Raw genomic sequence first — 23,768 nt, 5'->3', positions numbered from 1 at the left:
ATCACACCACTGCACTCTAGCCTGGGCAACAAAGTGAGACTCCATCTCAAAAAAAAAAGATAATGTGATATAACTTAGTTGTGTTTACAAACTTTTGATTTTATGGATTTGAAAAAAATCCATTGTTCATTTTTGCCAGATAACATTTTTTAAAGCAGTCAACCATTATTCATAACAAGAAAGACATTTTAACTCCCACCTCCTCATTTTCCTCTCAACCCCCAAATAAGTAGAGACATAATCCCAGATTAAAGGATAATACGCTGGGCGCGGTGGCTCATGCCTGTAATCCCAGCACTTTGGGAGGCTGAGGTGGGCGGATCACGAGGTCAGGAGATTGAGACCAATCTGGCTAACATGGTGAAACCCCGTCTCTACTAAAAATACAAAAATTTAGCCAGGCGTAGTGGTGGGCGCCTGTAGTCCCAGCTACACGAGAGGCTGAGGCAGGAGAATGGTGTGAACCTGGGAGGTGGAGCTTGCAGTGAGCTGACATCGCACAACTGCACTCCAGCCTGGGTGACAGACGGAGCGAGACTCCATCTCAAAAAGAAAAAAAAAAAGGATAATACTTCCAAGGAAAGGCTTATCACACATGCACACACCCACACATTCCTCAGGATCTAACCTTTTGCAGGTTGAAACCGCATTTGGGAAGCAATACTCTAATCCACCAAAATAAAATTTCACTTACCACTTGAAATAAACTTGAACTCAAGAAATTTCCCTCCTTGGTGAGACTCAGGCAGTGAGAAGCAGCCATGACTAGAAATGGCACTGAACTGTCCCTTAGAAACCCTTTTACAAAACATGTTCATTGTGCCGATTATTGTGTCATCATTATCAGTGAGATGTCAGAACTTTCCATAGATAAAATAAACACTCCAAGTTAATTCATTTCTTTTCAGATTTGTGTGAATTTCAGTTGATCCAGAGCAAGAAAAAATGAATGTTCACGTGTGAAAGTCTGTGGGTCCATTGCATAGACGATTAAGAAATAATGGATAACAGATTCAAGTCAAATGCAGTACGCATGTGGGTGTGTGGCCTAGGATATTTGGATTCTAGCCTGTTAGGCCACTGATCAAGTGATCTTGGCCAAATTACAACTTCTGTTGTCCACATTTGAAGACTCAGGCCCTTTCAGCTCTAATATTGTATATAAAAGTAAAAGGCAGCTGGGCACACTGGCTCACGCCCGTAATCCCAGCACTTTGGGAGGCCGAGGCAGGAGGATCATGAGGTCAGGAGTTCGAGACCAGCCTGGCCAACATGGTGAAACCCCACCTCTTCTAAAATACAAAAATTAGCCGGGCATGGTGGCAGGTGCCTGTAGTCCCAGCTACTCAGGAGGCTGAAGCAGGAGAATCACTTGAACCCGGAGGCAGAGGTTGCAGTGAGCCAACATTGTGCCATTGCATTCTAGCCTGGGCAATAGAGTGAGACTCCATCTCAAAAAAAAAAAAGTAAAAGGCACTTTGAGTGTGTAGAGACTGTTCACAACTGTACTTTTTTTTTGAGACAGAGTCTTGCTGTTGCCCAGGCTAGAATGCAGGAGCGCAATCACAGATGACTGTAGCCTCAACCTCCCAAACTCAACTTATCCTCCCACCTTAGTCTCCCAAGTAGCTGGCACCACAAGTGTGTGCTACCACACCCTGCCAGTTCTGTAAAATTTTTTGTAGAGACAGGATCTTGCTATGTTGGTCCAAGCTAGTTTCAAACTCCTAGTTCACGATATCCTCCTGCCTCCCAAAGTGCTGGGATTACAGGTGTGGGCCACCACACGTGGCCGCAACTCTTCATTTTGACAGGCCATAGTTTTCAAACTTTAACATACATCATTGTCATCATGTTAAAAATGACAATGCCAGGTCTTCATACTCTGGGATTCTGGTTCTTCATGTTGTTAAAGAGATGCAGAGATTCAGGAATCTTCATGTTGTTAAAGAAAAAAAGGGTACATGGCACTTGATAAAGAAGGATAAGGCAGACATTGTTCAGGGGGAGGATTGCGATAGCTGTAGAGAATGCCACGATGGGGTTTTGCAGTCATTTGGGGCAAGAAATTAGGCTCTACTCCAAATACAGCAAGGAAGAGTGGGAATTTATAGCTGAGGAGTTGGTGGGGGTGGCGGGAGGATCAGAGGAGACATCAGGGATACAGGGGGATTCCAGCTAAATCGACTCTTAACAGGCTTCTTGCTGAAGGCAGGCCAGAGTGATCAGACATCACCTGGGGGTTGGTGGAGGACGAGGAACCCAATCGAATGTCAAGGTTGGGTTCTGGCTAAACTGACTTAGCAGGCTTCTGGCTATAATTGGACAGTGCAAAGGTGAACAAAGAAGTCCAGAAGTCAGAACCTCGTGGAGAAGAGAGTTCAGAGGTGCCTGCTTAGAGATCGGCGAGGGAGAGAATCTTCCTCAGGGTCTAACAAGCACTTCAGGCGATCCCCATGCCATTGTTCCTAGGATCACACCTGAAGAAACGCTGCTGATGTCTATGTCACAGTCCTTTCTGTCTTACCCATGAACCAAGTGAGAAGACTGCATTGGCCAGCAGTTTTTATTATTTCTCTTTAACTCAGGTCTGGACTTTAAACTTCCATCTGCCTCTCTCCTACTTTCATGGTGTCTGGAATGTTTTCTCAATGCCAACAATCAATTCTCTGATTCTCCAGACACCAGCTGGATATCCTACATTCAATTCTCATACTGTCTACCTGGAGTTAGCACAGACCCCACAGGTTAAGGGCTCGTTCCCACAAGACCCCCACAACTTCAGATGCTCGTTGCAAGGCCTGGCCGCCTGCACCTCTGACCCACTGGCTATAATTCAGGGGTTCCTGCTGAAACTGTAGTAGGTCCATCACCCAACGCAGGCATCAAGGCAGCACACCAGACCCCCAGCTGCGTAGAGAAAGAGGTATTATTGTGGGGCCACCAAACAAGAAGACAGGAGGAAACCTTCAAATCCATCTCCCCAAGGAGTTTGGGGCGTGGGCTTTTTTTTCTTTTTTTTTTTTTTTTTCAGACGGAGTCTCACTCTGTCCCCAGGCTGGAGTCCAGTGGTGTGATCTCAGCTCACTGCAATCTCTGCCTCCCAGGTTCAAGTGATTCTCCTGCCTCAGCCTCCCGATTAGCTGGGATTACAGGCGCCTGCTACCATGCCCAGCGAATTTTTGTATTTTCAGTAGAGACAGGGTTTCACCATGTTGGCCAGGATGGTCTCGATCTCCTGACCTTGTAATCCACCTGCCTGCCTCAGCCTCCCAAAGTGCTGGGATTACTGGCCTGCGTCACCACGCCCTGCCTGGGTTTGGCTTTTAAGGGTTTTGGAGTGGGCAGAAGTGTGTAGATGGTGGATTGGCTGAGTAGTGCGGTGTGAAGTCATGGGACAGGAAGATGAAGAAGCTGTATTCTCACACTGATTTGGTTCCTCTGTGGGGGTCTTCACAGTGGTTGGTTTCAGCTGCTTCGCTGAAATTCAGGGTCTGAGAAAAACATCTTAAGCAATCCTCAAACAAAAGTCTTATGATTCTAATGTCAGAGATCCTGTCTATAGGAATAATGGGAATGCAAATGATCAGTGGCAGGTGCTACGAGACTTTAAGCAATGAGGAAGGGGCCAGAGCGCAGCCTGATAGATGCTGAAATATAACCGTGTTTCATTCTTGTTAATGCTGTGGGGATGGCTTCATCACAACTTCCTCCTCAGGTTTCAAAACATGTTAGAATGAGTCACAGAACTCAGGAACACACTTTACTTACATTTACCAACTTAAGATAAACAATACAACTAAGGAACAGCCAAATGGAAGAGAGGCATAGGACCAGGTGTAGGGGAGGGGCATGGAGCAGCCCTGCCACCTCTCAGGCACCAGCCTTCCAAAACCGATGTATTCACCAGCCTGGAGTTTCTATACAGCTCAATCTCCAGCTTCCCCTTTCCCTTGCATAAGGCAAAGGTCAGGGGCAGAGTGAAAATTCCAACCTTTTAAACATTTAGTCTTTCTGATGACCAGCCGCATCCTGAGTACCTAGGGGCCACACTCTAGACCACCTAATTAGCATAAATGCAGATGTGATCAAAAGGAATTCATTATGAATAACAAAAGACTCCCATCAGTCCTGGCATGGTGGCTCACACCTGTAATTCCAGCACTTTGGCTGGCTGAGGCGGGCGGATCACTTGAGGCCAGACCACCCTGGCCAACACAGTGAAACTTCATCTCTACTAAAAATACGAAAATAAATTAGCCAGGCGTTGTGGCAGGCATCTGTAATCCCAGCTACTCGGGAGGCTGAGGCAGGAGAATTGCTTGAACCCGGGAGGCAGAGGTTGCAGTGAGCCGAGATCACACCACTGCACTCCAGCCTGGGTGACAGAGCAAGACTCTGTCTCAAAAAAAAAGAAAAAAGAAAAAAAGACTCCCATCGCTTAGGCAATTCCAAGGATTTAGGAAACTCTGTGCCAGGAACTCTGTGCCAGGAACAGGGACAAAAACCAGATACATATATATGCTTTTTAAAAATATAATTTCAACTTTTATTTTAGATTTGGGGGCACATGTGCAGGTTTGCCACATGGGTATATATGGCATGATGCTGAGGTTTGCAGTGTGACTGATCCTGTCATCCGAAGAGTGAGCATAGTTCCCAACAGTTAGTTTTTCCACCCCTGCCCCCTCCCTCTCTCCTCCCTCTAGGAGTCCCCAGTGTCGCTGTTGCCATCTTTATGTCCATGAGTACCCAGTGTTTAGCTCGCACTTATCAGTGAGAACATGCCATCTTTGATTTTCTCTTCCTGCATTAATTTGCTTAAGATAATGACTATATATAAAAATATATATATCCTGTAGCTAAGGACTCGTCTTTCTACTTGTAGGCAGTATTTACAATGCATGCATCAAATCAGCACACCAAGACGACCGCAGAGAAAGAGGTTTAATCGTAGGGCCACCAAACAAGAAGACAGGAGGAAACCTCAAGTTCATGTCTCCAGAAAGTTTGGGATTAGGGATTTTGTTCAGTAGCTGAATGTAACTGGCCAGTGCAGAAGAGCCTAGTGAAGGTGGAGAATGGGGGAAGGAGGACCCCATGCTGGAGAAGTGATGGAGATTTGAAGTCTTGGAAGGTGGTAGCAAGGGACATGCCAGAGACGAGACAAAATCTAATACTCTGTTAAACATCTGTAATCTAACAGTCTTCTATGGGAGTTTATTATATTTCCATATCCTATGTTCACTTATAGTGAGAAATAAAAATAAAATCTTAAGCCCCCCACAACTGATTAAATGGATCCCATTGTGAAGGGAAAATACCTTGAGCCTCCAAAATCACTAAGGAAAATTCAAGCTGGAAACTGCTTAGGGCAAACCTGCCTCCCATTTTCTTCAGAGTTATCCCTCTGCTCACGGAGATAGAGGCCTATCTGATTGCCGCCTTTGGAAAGGCTCATCAGAAACTCAAAATCATGCTACAGTTTGTATCTACCTACGTGTGACCTGGAAGCTCCCTCCCTCCCCGCCTGAGTCTTCCTGCTTTTGTTTCAAACCGTCCCGCCTTTCCAGACCACACCAATGTACTTCTTACCAACACTGATTGAGGTCTCATGTCTTCCTAAATCGTATAAAACCAAGCTGTGCCCCAGCCACCTCAGGCATGTGTCGTCAGGATTTCATGAAGCTGTGTCATGGGCGCATTCCCCAACCTTGAAAAAATAAACTTTCTAAATTAACTGAGACCTGTCTCAGATTTTCTGGGTTCACATTATTTTGGTCAAGGGGACTCCCCATGTAACTTTGAAAACTAATTTCTAGGCTGTGAGGGGATGGGAGGTCAGAGGTCAGATGTAACTTGCTGCACACCCCCACCTTGCTAACCCCATTAGGCTTTCTTCCCTAGGGGATAAACAGAAACCAGCTCTTTCCTTATATTTTTTTCTTATCCTTTTTTTTTTTTTTTTTTTGGAGAGGAGTCTTGCTCTATCGCCCAGGTTGGAGTGCAGTGGTTCAATTTTGGCTCACTGCAACCACCACCTCCCAGGTTCAAGCAATTCTCCTGCCTCAACTTCCTGAGTAGCTGCGACTACAAGCACGTGCCACCATGCCCGGCTAATTTCTTTTGTATTTTTAGTAGAGATGGATTTTCACCATGTTGCCTAGGCTGGTCTTGAACTCCTGAGCTCAGGCAATCCGCCCGCCTCCGCCTCCCAAAGTGCTAGGATTACAGGCATGAACCACCGCACCCAGCCAAAACCGGCTCCTTCAAAAGACTCCAGTGCTGATATCAACAACTACCTGAGGCTTCCCCACCCTTTCGCAGTGTCCACATAACAATTAACCAGCTTCCCTCCTGATAAGAGACCCCCAACCCAGCGTGGTTCCGGACAGTCTTCAGAGGCTGCACACACAGAGCCTGTGTGTCCCTGCTTTATCTTGTGATGTATAAGGCCTAATTGTAATGCATTTAAATGTTAAGTCTCCACCCCAAAGTAAACATGGGACACGTGTTGCATGCATGTTAGCCTACTACACATGCAGGGGCCTCCTCTTCCTGAATATTCATAGCTCCTCCTGTAATCGGTTGAATATGTATACTTAAACCTGCTCAGCATAAATTCCTGTTCTCTTTACCCCGCTTTTGAAGTGTGTGTTTCCAGCTTCTGGCCCAAGGCTACGCTTTCCAGCCTGTCAGAATGGCTGCCTGCAGGCAGCAACCCTCTAGGAGAAAGCAAGCTCCCCTTTCCCAATTTATAAATGTCATCACACTTCAGTTTACAATAGTACTTAATTTTTTGACCTTTAAGTTCTCCAAGGTCCTTCCCCATTTTTAAGGCTTTCAAAATTAACTGATGATTCTACTAAAAAGCTAAAAATATGGTTTTTGTTTCAGAACATAATATAGTCGAAAGCACCATATAGAAATAGTTCCCTGTTTCCAGCCAATACAGCTGTGTCTCTGTTTTGAACATTTGCCTCCAGAGTGTTGCTGATGCAGTTCAAACAGAAAGGACTGAGAAATAAAATTTGCAAGTGGTTTCTGTTGAGAGTTTCTATTGTTTATAAGTCTGTGAGAATTAGTTACATTACAGCAGGGGGTGAGAGAGAGAAGCAGCGGGTACCAAAACCTCGCTGAGCTCCTACCTGCCCTCCCCATTTCTTGCCCGCCCCCCATGGCTACCTGCCCCCTGCGATGAACTCAAGACCCTGGAATGAGAAACAGTTCAGATTTGTCTGGCGTGTGCATGTCACCTGTGGTCTAACTCATCACCCTGAAAGAAACCAAAATATTTCACCCCAAAATACCTTTCTTTGACATATTTTGAGATGGCTGTTCAGAGGGCCTGCAAGCATGGGCAGCCCTGCAAAGGTCTCTGGTGGGGGAGATTTGCATCTGCCGAGAAAATCAGCAGTGGTACAGTCAGGCTTTGAGTTCCTCCCTTGTCTGGATCTAGAAAAGATTAACTGAGAGTGACACCTCTAAACAGCTGAAAGAAACATTCCCATCTATTCTCTCTGAGGGTTGCCACCTGCCAGCTTTCATCTACATAACAAGACCACCTTTGCAGACCAGGCCTCCTCTTCTCTCCCTCCTGTAACCTGTCTTGCCATTAGAAACTGATTTACCACCATAACCTGTTTTTAGCCATGCTCTGAGGCCCCATTCTTTCCCTAACCTCGAGACGGTATAGAAAGGTCAACCATCTGGCCATTTCTTTGAGTTCTTCTATTTTGTAGGACTCCCATACATATTAATACATTCAGATGCCCTTTCGCCTATTAATCTGCCTTTTGTCAGCTGATTTTTCAGTGAACCTTCCGTGGGTGAAGAAGTTTTCCCTTGGCCTCTACAATCCCTTTACCCTAAACCTGGCTGATACAAAAATTAAATGATGTAAATATTTTAAAATCTGCTTTTGCTGGGCACAGTGGCTCACACCTGTAATCCCAGCACTTTGGGAGGCCAGGGCAGGAGGACTGCTTGAGCCCAGGAGTTTGAGACCAGCCTGGCCAACATAGCAAGACCCTATCTCTACAAAAAAAATTTAAAAATCAGCCAGGTGCTGCCTGCAGTCCCATCTACTTGGGAGGCTGAGGTGGGAGGATCCCTTGAGCCCAGTAATCAAAGGCTGCAGTGAGCTACGATTGCATGACCGACTGCACTCCAGCCTGAGCTTAGAGCAAGACTCTGTCTCAAATAAAAAAGTAAGTAAATAAATAAATAAAAAGTATCTGCTTTTAATGGACAGATTTGTTCTTTCTAATTTACTTTCTGTCACTTTATTAATCAACTTTGTAGTCTGAAAAAATTTTTTTAAATCTTGTCTTTATAAATGAGGAAAGAAAATAGCTTTTATTCAAGGAAGGTGAGTCCTTTAAAATTATCAGGCCCAGAGAGACATTTTTTTTTTTTTTTAAGATAATCTTGCTCTGTCACCCAGGCTGGAGTGCAGTGGCGCGATCTTGGCTCACTGCAACCTCTGCCTCCTGGATTCAAGCCATTCTCCTGTCTCAGCCTCCCGAGTAGCTGGGATTACAGGCGTGCCACCACACCTGGATAATTTTTGTATTTTTAGTAGAGATGGGGTTTCGCCATGTTGGACAGGCCGGTCTCAAACTCCTGACCTCAGGTGATCTGCCCACCTCAGCCCCCCAAAGTGCTGGGATTATAGACCTGAGGCACTGCGTGAGGCCCAGAGAGACATTAAGATGAGCCAGCAATCACGTTGTACTTCCCCTTTGAGTGATATATTCATCTTCTGAAACTTCTTGCTGTTGCCATAATAGCTACAAATTAACCTAATAATAATGTACTTGAGGCTATAACCCACACACTATAGCTTAACAATGTATAGCCAATCATTAATATTATTTTTGTAAAACAATGAGACTTCCTGTCATACAACTTGTATCAGCCCACAACTTGTCCCCTTTGCCTTTCAAATATCTGCTTGTAGCTTTCAGTACCTGAAGATCCCGGGAGCTCCCAGCCAAGGACGTCAGATCTCATCGTCCTTGCTGCTTTGCCACCCCATTCCCCTCAATAAAGTGGTTTGACCCCCACAAAAAACAAAACAAACAACAATGAAAAATCTGCTTGTAACAAAGGCTGAACGAAGCACTCTCCAGGGCAAATGGGAAGTGTGTCTTGTGCAGATGTCGTCCACCCTGGACCAAATAAACTCTATATTAATGCTACTTCTGTTTCTTTTTTTTCTTTAGATTGACATTATGAACTGTCAAGGCATATCTCTCTGATATTCACTCCATTTAAATATCCTTTATATTTTATTTGAACGTCTAGTATTAGTACAAAAATCATACAAAATTGGAACTTGATTTATCCCTCTTCTCTCCCTATCCCAGTCCAGCCCCTCACACATCCTCAAATATAGAGCAGAATTGAAACATTGAAATAGTTGAACCAAACAGTGTTTTTGTCAGAGGCGTTTGAACCAGAGCAACTCCACCTTGGATAGAGGCTGGGTAAAATGAGGCTGAGACCTACTGGGCTGCATTCCCAGGAGGTGAGGCATTCTAAGTCACAGGATGAGACAGGAGGTTGGCACAAGATACAGATCATAAAGACCTTGATGATAAAACAGATTGCGGTAAAGAAGCCAGCTAAACCCACCAAAACCAAGACGGAGACGAGAGTGACCTCTTGCTATCCTCATTGCTCATTAGGTACTAGTTATAATACATTAGCATGCTAAAAGACACTGCCACCAGCACCACGACAGTTTACAAATGCCATGGCAATGTCAGAAAGTTACCCTACATGGTCTAAAAAGGGGAGGAACCCTCAGTTCCCCCCACTTCCTGGAAAATTCATGAATAAGCCACCTCTTGTTTAGCATATAATCAAGATGTAACAATAAGTATCCTTAGTCAAGCAGTTCAAGCTGCTGCTCTGCCTGTGGAGTAGGCATTCTCTATTCCTTTACTTTCTTTTTTTTTTTTTTTTTGAGATGGAGTCTTACTCTGTCACCGAGGCTGGAGTGCAGTGGCGCGATCACGGCTCACTGCAAGCTCCACCTCCTGAGTTCGCACCATTCTCCTGCCTCAGCCTCCTGAGTAACTGGGACTACAGGCACCCACCACCATACCTGGCTAATTTTTTTGTATTTTTAGTAGAGACGGGGTTTCACCGTGTTAGCCAGGATGGTCTTGATCTCATGACCTTGTGATTCGCCCTCCTCGGCCTCCCAAAGTGCTGGGATTACAGGTGTGAGCCACCGTGCCTGGCCCCTTTACTTTCTTAATAAACTTGTTTTGACTTTACTTGATAGACTCACCTTGATTTCTTTCTTGCACGAGATCCAAGAACCCGCTCTTGGGGGTCTGGATTGGGACCCCTTTCTGGTAACATTTTGGTTCATTCAACGAACTCATGAAAAAGAAAGATGGGCTAGACTCAGGGCCACTCTAATACATTTGTGTCCCTAACGTTATCCTACTAAAATATTAACATGATTTATATGGATTCTTGCCAGGTCCAACCCACAGACGCTGGCTGAATGACGGATGAAAGAATACACTCAAGACACCAGTATCCAGTGAAAGAGCGGGCTAGGGGACTAGGCCGTGCACAGACCCTGAAGAGGGTGCTGTAAGGAGTCAGCAGCCCTGGACCTGGCAAGTTGGTGCTGCAGGCATTTATTTAGTACAGATCTAATGACAAAGGCTTTGGGTCAACACACTTGTGGGTAATTAACATGGTCACCCTTCCCAGAGAGAGTAGTCCCACGCGGATGATTAAAGGCCAGGTTCTGAGGCCTAAGTAAACTAACTTATCTAGATCAGTTTCTTTACATCCCCTTGTTACCTAACCTAAGCTCTTCAGCGAATTCAGCTGCCTTCAGCCAGACTCTCTTCTGAAGCTATGCAAACTCCCAGCCTTCCGAGAAGGTTTGCATCCTTTTCCTATAATTTTTCCTACCACCCTGACTGCTCTCCTAAAATTCTCTTCATAAATTTCTCCTAAATTCCCACCACTGCCGACCAAGTCACTGATGGAAGCTTGTGAACATTTATCTGTGAGCCATAGGCCCATCTACTTTATGTTCAAGCCCTGATGTAAATGTCCCTCATGTCACTGCACTGATACCAACTATGAAACCTCCATGGAGAGGGGCATAATTGAAAATTGTGTCAAGTAAATTCCAGAAAATTCCAAGTTGACATCTGCACTTTCTTTGGAGTTTGTTGGGCACCTCGTTTTTCAGCATGTGAAACTCACAGGCAAACTATGACTAAGAAATATTTTTCACAGGCTGGGCGTGGTGGCTCACACCTGTAATCCCAGAATTTTGGGAGGCCAAGGCAGGTGGATCACCTGAGGTCAGGAGTTCGAGACCAGCCTGGCCAACATGGTGAAACCCCATCTCTACAAAAAAAAAAAAAAAATATATATATATATATATGTGTGTGTGTGTGTGTGTGTGCGTGCGTGTGTGTGTGTATATATATATATATACACACACACAAAAATTAGCTGGGCATGGTGGCAGGTACCTGTAATCCCAGCTACTTTGGAGGCTGAGACAGGAGAATCCCTGAACCCAGGAGGCAGAGGCTGCAGTAAGCAGAGATCACGGAGATCACGCCCGTGCACTCCAGCGTGGGTGACAAGAGTGAAACTCCATCTCGAAAAGGAAAAAAAAGAAAAAATGTTTTTCACAAACTGCAATCACAGTTCATTTCAACTCAGAATCCTCCCCTCCCTGCCCCAGCTCCCATCTCCACCTTTTTTCGACTGGGTTTTGTGTAGTTTGGCTAATAACGGCTCTGGGATCCTTTAGGTGGCTGCCACACCCAATCTGAACTCCAGTTTCTGCTTCCCTAAAATAGAAACACTAATATTGTCAAAAGACAAAATTACAACAAATTTAGCATAAAGATCTAATTCAATTAATTAGCAATTCATGAATTAGACAGCATCTCTGTAAAAGTAGACAGGTGCTCTGATGGGCTGAGCAACCAAAAATAAAATTCTGAGCCTCCCACTATCCGAACAGGCCCCTCCTCTTGGCAAGGGCATTACAAAGTTACCCTGAAAAACTAATTCAGGCCATGATGGGAAGAGGGAAACAGATATTCTTCATTATACCTTCCTCCCTTTTGGAATTACGGATAGAACAGACTCTTTAAGTCTGATAAGAAACATTTATAATCTATTCTCTCTGAAGCATGTCCTCTGGAGGCTTCATCTGTATGATAAAACCTTGGTCTCCACAACCCCTTATTGTAACCCAGACATCCTTCCTATTTAATAACTCTTTCAACCAATCCCCAATCAGAAAATCTTTAAATCTACCTGTGACCAGAAAACCCCCACTTTGAGTTGTCCCAGCTTTCCAGACCAAACCAACATACATCTTAGACGTATCGACTGATGTCTCACGTCTCCGCAAAGTATAAAACCAAGCTGTGCCCCACACACCAAATTAGCACATGTTGTCAGGACCTCCTGAGGTTGTGCCACAGTCACATCCTAAACCTTGGCAAAATAAACTTTCTAAATTGATTGGGACCTGCCTCAGTTGCCTTTCATTTACAGCTTTAAAGGCAAAAAGGGGCTGAAACAGGGAACAAACAGTGGATTGGTCATTTCAAAGTTACTTTCCTTATAGAGTGAAAACGGAGGGAACTTGTTGCCATGCTGGCTCAGGGAAACTAGGCCCCTTCTGATTGGTTCCTGTGAATCTCCTGTGTTTTTTGAAAACTGGCCCATTCAAAGTTCAGTTTGATTATGTGGCACCTAGCACGAGGAACTCCATTCTGGTTTGGTTTGGTCTGGTCTGGTGGGCCTGATGCAGGAGCTCAGTCCAAGGCAGTGAGCGCCCATAACTCATTTAATAATCTTCCTTCGAAGTAGAAGTGATATGAGAATTTTTAAAGAGATAACAGCAGGAAAGATGTCTAAGAAGTTAAAGTACTATAGAACCATGTAAATTATTCTAAATATCCCCCACAGTTTGACACCATTAAAGATGTCAGTAAGGCTAAGAAAACTGTTCTATGTACTTATCAACACTTGATATAGCTCTCAGCTTTGTGCCAGCCTCTATGCTGAGTGGTTTCTAAACATTAACTCATGTAATCCTCTTATCAACCTTAGGAGATATCCTTAATTCACTGAGGGAAAACTGAAGTAACCTGACCAGGGTCACAGTGTATTATGAAATGGCAGGGTCAGGATTTGAACTCAAGAGTCTTACTGTGGACTCTGTGCTCTGAGCCACCACGCTAAGCCATCTAGAGAGAGAGATCCTGTGTTACTGTGGCAGCCGTGTTAGCAGGTTTAGCCCTAAACGTACAGACAATCCGTGAGGTATCTAAAGTTTCCATTCAACATTTATAGAGTGCTTACAATTTGTTTACCAGGCATTGTGCTAGGTGCTGGGACTATAGAGTGGAGAGACTCATCTCAGGCTCTCGAGGAACCTGTCAGATGGTTGGTGAGACAAACAAGGAACACCTACATGATCCTGTAAAATATATATTTGGTCTTCCATGGCCTCTTGGCATACAGCTAAAACCCTTCGAACCTCCAAAGTGCTGTCTTTGTGTACGCTAATGAGTTGACTGAAGGCTGGCGGCACCCAGGTAGCTTCAGTATAGGGGCTGGTCACAAGAAAGACCAAGGCAGGATTAGAGAGTTGGGACCTCCAGCCCCACCGCCAACCTCCTGGGAAGAGAGAGAGGCTGAGATTAAGTTGATCACCAATGGCTAACAATGAATTAATTGTATCTATGTAACGAAGCTTCCATAAAAACCCAAAAGGACAGGGTTTGAGGAACTTCTGGAGAGCTGAACACATGGAGGTTCCTGTAGGGTGGTGCCCAGGGAGGGCGTGGAAGCTGCCCTCCAATTTCCTCATACCTCACCCTATGCATATCTTCACCTGTATCCTCTGTAATATTCCTTATAATGAATCTGTTAATGTAGGTGCTTCCCTGTGTCCTGTGAGCCACTCTGGCAAATTAATTGAGCCCAGCAAGGGGGTGTGCAAACCCCAGTTGGTAGCAGGTCAGTCAGAAGCACGGACGAAACAAACTGCGGCTTCCAATTATTGTCAGAAGTGGGGCGGGGAGGACAGTCGTGGGGACTGAGTCCTTGACCTGTGGGATCTGATCCCACAACATCCATCTGCTGTTTCCAGGAGGATGGCGTCAGAATTGAATTAGCGGACACTCAGCTGCTATTGGCTGCTGTAGAATTGCTTGGTGCGAGGGGAAACCTCACACATCTGGGCACAGAAATATTCTGTGTTGCGGGAAAGCTGAGGAAAAATATTTTTGAGTTTTTCCATACTCAACCTGGTAAGATGCTTTCTCTTCATTCCAGGTCAAGAGGAGTAAACTGAGTCCAAGAAAATTCCAGAGAATGAGAAGTCTAAACTCTACCTTATCCTAGATAATGAATTGGCCAGCCTCCTAAACTCTACCTACTTATCTGTCAAAAAGGAAAGCAAAAGAGAACTAGGTGACTCACTGGGAGCTGTGGCTCACGCCTGTAATCCCAGCACTTTGGGAGACCCAGGAGGGCAGATCACGAGGTCAGGAGTTCAAGACCAGCCTGGCCAACATGGTGAAACCCCATCTCTACCATAAATACAAAAATTAGCTGGGCGTGGTGGCATACGCCTGTAATCCCAGCTACTCTGGAAGCTGAGGCAGGAGAATCGCTTGAACCGGGGAGGCAGAGGCTGCAGTGAGCTGAGATCATGCCACTGCCCTCCAGCGTGGGCAACAGAGCGAGACTTTGACTCAAAAAAAAAAAAAAAAAAAAGGAAAAGGAAAAAAAGAGAAATCTTGGTGACTCAAGAGCTTAAAAAATTATACATGATTCTGGTCAATCCCAAGGCAGGTCAGTGTAAGGGCTACGTTCAACTCAATTTAATTGGACCCAAGCACCCTGGGGAATGGAGGTCTTAAGGAGATGGCACATTCTGCTTCGCCCAGACTACACAGGGACCAGGCCAAGCTAAGCCAGCATAGCTCAGCTTTTTAGGGACTGATCTTAACACCCATGTGGGATCCTGGATTAGACCTTGCTCTGGGAAGGAACACTGATTTCCCCGCTGGGTATTTACAAAGCAGTAGGGTGTGGAGAGGAAGAACTATCACAATGGTGGAGTAAGTGGTAGAAAGAAACAGATCTGGGGTGAAAGGTTTATGCTTGGAATTCATTCCTTAGTGTTAATGGAGTTTATTCTGAGCCATTATGAGTGACCATGACCCAGGGAGCTCTCATTAGGACCTAGGAAAGTATGCCTGAGGTGGTCAGGTTACAGTTTGGTTTTATACATTTTAGGGAGACAGGAGTTACAGGCAAATATGTAAATCAATACATATAAACATCAGTTTTGAGACAGGCAGACAGGTTGGTTTCCTACTTTAAGATGGTCTGGAGGAAAAGCATAAGGAGGCCCCCACTCAAGCTCTAGCTTATCTAACTCTCAGCCAGTCAGCCACAAAAGACCCAAGGAGCGATTAACTGTAAGCTCTTATTTCAGGGGAGCTGGGGACTTCCACAGAGCCCTACATGGAAAGTTAAACTCCAACATACAATTACTCCTTCCTCATTTTAAGACTAAAATTCATACTCAGGGGTGGAGATTTAAAACACGAAGGCTACATACGACGTATGAAGAAGCATGTTGAACTACATACGACATATGAAGAAGCATGTTGAACCACGGTGCAAGCACGAGAAAAGCCCCTCCTATATGTGCCCTGAAGTAACCCTTTCCTTTACAAAGACCCCAAAACTAACCCACACGCTGATCTCGGGGAGCGGCCCATTCTTCGCAGTTTCTCAATGCTGGCTCCCTTGAGCACAAGCTCAGGTAAACTTTCTCTTTGCTGCTATGTCTGGTGATCTGTCTTGATTTCTAACATGGGACATTACAGGAACCCAGGGCATTGGTAACAGTTTGACCTGGAAAGGCAGGAAGGACATCTGGAAGCATGCGCCTACAGGTTATAGGTGAATTCAAAGACTTTTTTTTTTTTTTTTTTTTTTGGTGAGACGGAGTCTCACTCTGTTGCCCAGCTGGAGTGCGGTGGCATGATCTCGGCTCACTGCAACCTCTGCCTCCCAGATTCAAGCAATCCTCCTGCCTCAGCTTCCCAAGTAGCTGGGATTACAGGCCTGTGCCACCACACCTGGCTAAATTTTTTGTATTTTTAGTAGAGGTGGGGTTTCACCATATTGGCCAGGCTGGTCTCGAACTCCTGACCTTGTGATCCATCTGCCTTGGCCTCCCAAAGTGCTGGGATTACAGGCATGAGCCACCGTGCCCATCCTGTATTTTACTTTTTTTCTTTATTCTGGGGTACATGTGCAGAAAGTGCAGGTTTGTTGCATAGGTATACACGTGCCATGGTGGTTTGCTGCACCCATTAACCCGTCATCTACATTAGGTATTTCTCGTAATGCTATCCCTCCTCTAGCCCCCCACTAACTAACAGGCCCCAGTGTGTGATATTCCCCCCCGTGTCCATGTGTTCTCATTGTTCAACTCCCACTTATGAGTGAGAACATGCGGTGTTTGGTTTTCTGTTCTTGTGTTAGTTTGCTGAGAATGATGGTTTCCAGCTTCATCCATGTCCCTGCAAAGGACATGAACTCATCCTTTTTTTATGGCTGCATAGTATTCCATGTTATGTATGTGCCACATCTTCTTTATCCAGTCTATCACTGATGGGCATTTGGGTTGGTTCCAAGTCTTTGCTATTGTGAACAGTGTTGCAATAAACATATGTGTGCATGTGTCTTTAAAGTAGAATGATTTATAATCCTTTGGGTATATACCCAGTAACAGGATGGCTGGGTCAAATGTTATTTCTGGTTCTAGATCCTTGAGGAATTGCCACACTGTCTTCCACAATGGTTGAACTAATTTACACTACCACCAACAGTGTACAAGTGCTCCTATTTCTCTACATCCTCTCTAGCATCTGTTGTTTCCTGACTTTTTAATGATTCCATTCTAACTGGTGTGAGATGGTATCTCATTGTGGTTTTGATTTGCATTTCTCTAATGACCAGTGATGATGAGCTTTTTTTCATATGTTTGTTGGCTGCATACATGTCTTCTTTTGAGAAGTGTCTGTTCATATCCTTCAACCACTTTTTGATGAGGTTGTTTTTTTCTTGTAAATTTGTTGAAGTTCTTTGTAGATTCTGGATATTAGCCCCAGATGGATAGATTGCAAAAATTTTCTCCCATTCTGTAGGTTGCCTGTTCACTCTGATGTTAGTTTCTTTTACTGTGCAGAAGCTCTTTAGTTTAATTAGATCCCATTTGTCAATTTTGGCTTTTGTTGCCATTCCTTTTGGTGTTTTAGTCATGAAGTCTTTGTCTATGCCTATATCCTGAATGGTATTGCCTAGGTTTTCTTCTAGGGTTTTTATGGTTTTAGGTCTTACGTTTAAGTCTTTAATCCATCTTGAGTTAATTTTTGTATAAGGTGCAAGGAAGGAGTCCAGTTTCAGTTTTCTGCATATGGCTATCCAGTTTTCCCAACACCATTTAATAAATAGGGAATCCTTTCCCTATTGCTTGTTTTTGTCAGATTTGTCAAAGATCAGATGGCTTTAGATGTGTGGCGTTATTTCTGAGACCTCTGTTCTGTTCCATTGGTCTGTATATCTGTTTTAATACCAGTACCATGCTGTTTTGGTTACTGTAGCCTTGTAGTATAGTTTGAAGTCAGGTAGCATGATGCCTCCAGCTTTGTTCTTTTTGCTTAGGATTGTCTTGGCTATGTGGGCTCTTTTTTGATTCCATATGAAATTTAAAGTAGTTTTTTCCAATTCTGTGAAGAAAGTCAATGGTAGCCTAATGGGGACAGCATTGAATCTATAAATTACCTTGGGCAGTATGGCCATTTTCACGATATTGATTTTTCCTATCCATGAGCATGGAATGTTTTTTCAATTGTTTGTGTCCTCTCCTATTTCCTTGAGCAGTGGTTTGTAGTTCTCCTTGAAGAGGTCCTTCACATCCCTTGTAAGTTGTATTCTTAGATACTGTATTCTCTTTGTAGTAATTGTGAATGAGAGTTCATTCATTATTTGGCTCTGCTTGTCTATTATTGATGTAGAGGAATGCTTGTGATTTTTGCACATTGATTTTTGTATCCTGAGACTTTGCTGAAGCTGCTTATCAGCTTAAGGAGATTTTGGGCTGAGACCAAGGGGTTTTCTAAATATACAATCATGTCATCTGCAAACAGAGACAATTTGACTTCCTTTTTTCCTATTTGAATACCCTTTATTTCTTTCTCTTGCCTGATTATTCTGGCCAGAACTTCTAATACTATGTTGAATAGGAGTTGTGAGAGAGGGCATCCTTGTATTGTGCCGGTTTTCAAATGGAATACTTCTAGTTTTTGCCCATTCAGTATGATATTGGCTGTGGGTTTATCATAAATGGCTCTCATAATTTGAGATACGTTCCATCAATACCTAGTTTATTGAGAGTTTTTAGCATGAAGGGTGTTGAATTTTGTCAAAGGCCTTTTGTGCATCTATTGAGATAGTCATGTGGTTTTTGTCATTGGTTCTGTTTATGGGATGGATTACATCTATTGATTTGCATATGTTGAACCAGCATTGCATCCCAAGGATGAAGCTGACTTGATCATGGTGGATAAGCTTTTTGATGTGCTGCTGGATTCAGTTTGCCAGTATTTTATTGAGGATTTTTGCATCAATATTCATCAGGGATATTGGCCTGAAATGTTCTTTTTTTTGTTGTGTCTCTGCCAGGTTTTGGTATCAGGATGATGCTGGCCTCATAAAATGAGTTAGGGAGAAGTCTCTATTTTTCTATTGTTTGGAATAGTTTCAGAAGGAATGGTACCAGCTCCTTTTGTACCTCTGGTAGAATTTGGCTGTGAATCCGTCTGGTCCTGGACTTTTTTTGATTGGTAGGCTATTAATTACTGCCTCATTTTCAGAACTTGTTATTGGCCTATTCAGGGATTCAACTTCTTCCTGGTTTAGACTTGGGAGGATGTATGTGTCCAGGAATTTATCCATTTCTTCTAGATTTTCTAGTTTATTTGTGTAGAGGTGTTTATAGTATTCTCTGAAGGTAGTTTGTATTTCTGTGGGATCATTGGTGATATCCCCTTTATCATTTTTTATTGTGTCTACTTGATTCTTCTCTCTTTTCTTTGTTAGTTTGGCTAGGGATCTATCTATTTCGTTGATCTTTTTAAAAAAAACAGCTCCTGAATTCATTGACTTTTTGAAGGGTTTTTCATGTCTCTATCTTCTTCAGGTCTGCTCTAATCTTAGCTATTTCTTGTCTTCTGCTAGCTCTTGAATTTGTTTGCTCTTGTTTCTTTTTTTTTTTTTTTCTGAGATGGAGTTTTGCTTTGTTGCCCAGGCTGGAGTGCAATGGCTCAATCTTGACTCACTGCAACTTCTCCCTCCTGGGTTCAAGCAATTCTTCTGCCGCAGCCTCCCAAGTAGCCAAGATCACAGGCATGCAGGACCACACCCGACCAATTTTTTGTATTTAGTAGAGATGGGGTGTCACCATGTTGGTCAGGCTTGTCTGGAATGCCTGACCTCAGGTGATCCACCCGCCTCAGCCTCCTAAATTGCTGGGATTACAGGTGTGAGCCACCACACCCGGCCATTTCTCTAGTTCTTTTAATTGTGATGTTAGGGTGAATTTTAGATCTTTTCTGCTTTCTCTTCTGGACATTTAGTGCTATATATTTCCCTCTAAACACTGCTTTAGCTATGTCCCAGAGATTCTGGTGCATTGTGTCTTTGTTCTCATTGGTTTCAAAGAACTTATTTATTTCTGCCTTAATTTGGTTATTTACCCAGTACTCATTCAGGAGCAGGTTGTTCAGTTTCTATGTAGTGTGGTTTTGAGTGAGTTTCTTAATCCTGGTTCTAATTTGATTGCACTGTGGTCTGAGAGACTGTCTGTTATAATTTCTGTTCTTTTGTATTTGCTGGGGAGTGTTTTACTTCCAATTATGTGGTCAATTTTAGAATAAGTGCGATGTGGTGCTGAGAAGAATGTATATTCTGTTGATTTGGGGTGGAGAGTTCTGTAGATGTCTATTAGGTCTGCTTGGTCCAGAACTGAGTTCAAGTCCTAGATAGCCTTGTTAATTATCTGTGTCATTGGTCTGTCTGATATTGACAGTGGGCTCTTAAAGCCTCCCACTATTATCGTGTGGGAGTCTAAGTTTCTTTGTAGGTCTCTAAGAACTTGCTTTATGAATCTGGGTACTCCTGTATTGGGTGCATAAATATTTAGGATAGTTAGCTCTTCTTGTTGCATTGATCCCTTTACCATTATGAAATGCCCTTCTTTGTCTCTTTTGATCTTTGTTGGTTTAAAATCCGTTTTATCAGAGACTAGGATTGCAATTCCTGCATTTTTTTTTTCATTTGCTTGGTAAATATTCCTCCATCCCTTTATTTTGAGCCTATGTGTGTCTTTGCACATGAGATGGGTCTCCTGAATACAACACATTGATGGCTCTTGACTCTTTATCCAATTTGCCAGTCTGTGTTTTTTAATTGGGGCATTCAGCACATTTATATTCAAGGTTAATATTGTTATGTGTGAATCTGATCCTGTCGTTATGATGCTAGCTGGCTATTTTGCCTGTTAGTTGATGCAGTTTCTTCACAGTGTTGATGGTTTTTAAAATTTGGCATGGTTTTGCAGTCACTGGTACCGGTTGTTCCTTTCCATGTTTAGTGCTTCCTTCAGGAGCTCTTGTAAGGCAGGCCTGGTGGTAACAAAATCTATTAGCATTTGATTGTCTGTAAAGGATTTTATTTCTCCTTCACTTAGGAAGCTTAGCTTGGCTGGATGTGAAACTCTAGGTTGAAAATTATTTTCTTTAAGAATGTTAAACTTTCTGGCTTGTAGGGTTTCTGCAGAGAGATCTGCCGTTAGTCTGAGGGGCTTCCCTTTGTGGGTAACCCAACCTTTCTCTCTGGATGCCCTTAACATTTTTTCTTCCATTTCATCCATGGTGAATCTGTTGATTAAATGTCTTGGGGTTGCTTTACTCGAGGAGAATCTTTGTGGTGTTCTCTGTATTTCCTGAATTCAAATGTTGGCCTGTTTTGCTAGGTTGGGGAAGTTCTCCTGGATAATATCCTGAAGAATGTTTTCCAACTTGTTTCCATTCTCCCAATCAGTTTCAGGTACACCAAATAAATGTAGGTTTGGTCTTTTCACATAGTCCTATATTTCTTGGACGCTTTGTTCATTCCTTTTCACTCTTTTTTTTAAATCTTGTCTTCATGCTTTATTTCATTAAGTTGATCTTCAATCTCTGATATCCTTTCTTCCGCTTGATCGATTAGGTTATTGATACTTGTGTATGCTTCACAAAGTTCTCATGCTGTGTTTTTCAGCTCCATCAGGTCATTTATGTTCTTCTCTAAACTGGTTATTCTAGTTAGCAATTCCTCTAACCTTTTTTCAAGGTTCTTAGCTTCCTTGTGTTGGGTTAGAACATGCTCCTTCAGCTCAGAGGAGTTTGTTATTACCCACCTTCTGAAGCCTACTTCTGTCAATTTGTCAAACTCATTTTCTGTCCAGTTTTGTTTCCTTGCTTGTGAGGAGTTGTGATCCTTTGGAGAAGAAGAGGCATTCTGGTTTTTGGAATTTTCAGCTTTTTTGTGCTGGTTTCTCCCCATCTTCATGGATTTATCTACCTTTGGTCTTTTATATTGGTGACCTTCAGGTGGGATTTCTGAGTGGATGTCCTTTTTGTTGATGTTGATGCTTTTCCTTTTTGTTTGTTAGTTTTTCTTCTAATAGTCAGGCCCCTCTGCTGCAGGTCTGCTGGAGTTTGCTGGAGGTCCACTCCAGACTGCCTGGGTATCACCAGCGGAGGCTGCGGAACAGCAAAGATTGCTGCCTGTTCCTTCCTCTGGAAGCTTTGTCCCAGAGGGGCACCTGCCAGATGCAAGCTGGAGCTCTCCTGTATGAGGTGGTTGTTGACCCCTGCTGGGGGATGCCTCCCAGTCAGGAGACACAGGGACCAGGGACCCACTTGAGAAGGCAGTCTGTTCCTTAGCAGAGCTCGAACACTGTGCTGGGAGAGCCGCTGCCCTCTTCAGGGCTGTCAGGCATGGATGTTTAAGTCTCCTGAAGCTGTGCCCACAACTGCCACTTTCCCCAGGTGCTCTGTCCCAGGGAGATGGGGGTTTTATCTATAAGCCCCTGACTGGGGCTGCTGCCTTTTTTTCAGAGATGCGCTGCCCAGAGAGGAGGAATCTAGAGAGGCAGTCTGGCTGAAGTGGCTTTGCCAAGCTGCAGTGTGCACCTCCAAGTTTGAACTTCCTGAGCTTTGTTTACACTGTGAGGGGAAAACTGCCTACTCAAGCCTCAGTAATGGCGGACGCCCCTCTCCTCACCAAGCTCCAATATGCCAGGTCAACTTCAGACTGCTGTGCTGGCAGCAAGAATTTCAAGCCAGTGGATCTTAGCTTGCCTGGCTCCGTGGAGGTGGGATCCGCTGAGCTAGACCACTTGGCTCCCTGGCTTCAGTCCCCTTTCCAGGAAGGGAATGGCTCTGTCTTGCTGGCATTCCAGGCACCACTGGGGTAAGAAAAAATACTCCTGCAGCTAGCTCGGTGTCTGTCAAAACAGCCGCCCAGTTTTGTGCTTGAAAAGCAGGGCCCTGGTGGCGTAGGTAACGGAGGGAATCTCCTGGCCCACAGGTTGCAAAGATCATGGGAAAGTGTAGAATCGGGGGCAGAGTGCACTGTCCCTCACCGCACAGTCCCTCACAGCTTCCCTTGGCTAGAACAGAGAGTTCCCTAACCCTTTGCGCTTCTGGGGTGAAACAACGCCCCATCCTGCTTTGGCTCACCCTCTGTGGGCTGCACCCACTGTCTAACCAGCCCCAATGAGATGAGCTGCGTACCTCAGTTGGACATGCAAAAATCACCCGCCCTCTGCGTTGATCTCGCTGGGAGCTGCAGACTGGCGCTGTTCCTATTCGGCCATCTTGAGAGATCTCCCAGCCTGTTTTTTAAGGAAAAATATCGTATTTGTAAAAAAGATCAAGATCATATGGGAAACACTTATTTTGGGAAACACTTCTATTGTAGGAAGTATCTGCGGAAAAAATCAACAGATGAGTAAATGTGTGTCTAGGACACAGAATTGTAACCACCCAACTGGTTCTTTTTGTCCACTGCCCAGACAGAGCTGATTTATCAAGACTAGGGAATTGCAATTGAGAAAGAGTTTAATTCACCCAGAGCTGGCTCTAGGGGAGACCAGAGTTTTATTATTACTCAAATCAGTCTCCCCGAAAACTGGGGGATCAGAGTTTTGAAGGATAATTTGGTGGGTAGGGAATCAGAAATTGGGGAGTGCTAATTGGTTGACTCACAAATGAAATCATAGGGGGTCCACGCTGTCCTCTTGAGTTGAGTCAGTTCCTGGAAGGTGGCCACAAGACCTGATGAGCTAGTTTATTGATCTGGGTGGTGCCAGCTGGTGCACTGGAATGCAGGGTCTGCAAAATATCTTAAGCACTGACCTGAGGGTTTTCAACAATGACTCCTAAACCATCATTTCTAATCTCATGGCTAATGTGTTAGTCCTATAAGGACAGTTTAATCCCCAGGCAAGAGGGGGACTTATTTTGGGAAAGGGCTGTTATCGTGTTATCATCAAACCATAAACTAAACTCCTCTCAAAGTCAGTTCAGCCTATGCCGGGGAATGAACAAGGG

The 23,768-nt window shown here is 44.1% G+C and overlaps 1 long non-coding RNA gene across 1 annotated transcript; it reads right to left on the bottom strand.

Annotated features, from left to right (window-relative positions):
• Window positions 1-7,326: 7,326 nt before the first annotated feature.
• On the bottom strand, window positions 7,327-23,552 carry LOC144340883 (uncharacterized). Its single transcript, XR_013417410.1, has 3 exons — window positions 23,424-23,552; window positions 22,950-23,050; window positions 7,327-7,455 (listed from the first exon to the last, which is right to left on the bottom strand). It is a non-coding gene; the product is annotated as an uncharacterized LOC144340883 (long non-coding RNA).
• Window positions 23,553-23,768: the final 216 nt, after the last annotated feature.

This window comes from Macaca mulatta, chromosome 5, assembly GCF_049350105.2.
Source record: "Macaca mulatta isolate MMU2019108-1 chromosome 5, T2T-MMU8v2.0, whole genome shotgun sequence".
In the NCBI taxonomy this organism is placed as follows: domain Eukaryota; kingdom Metazoa; phylum Chordata; class Mammalia; order Primates; family Cercopithecidae; genus Macaca; species Macaca mulatta.
Note: the sequence above shows the minus strand (reverse complement) of the source record. Positions and strands in the feature narration are given on the sequence as shown.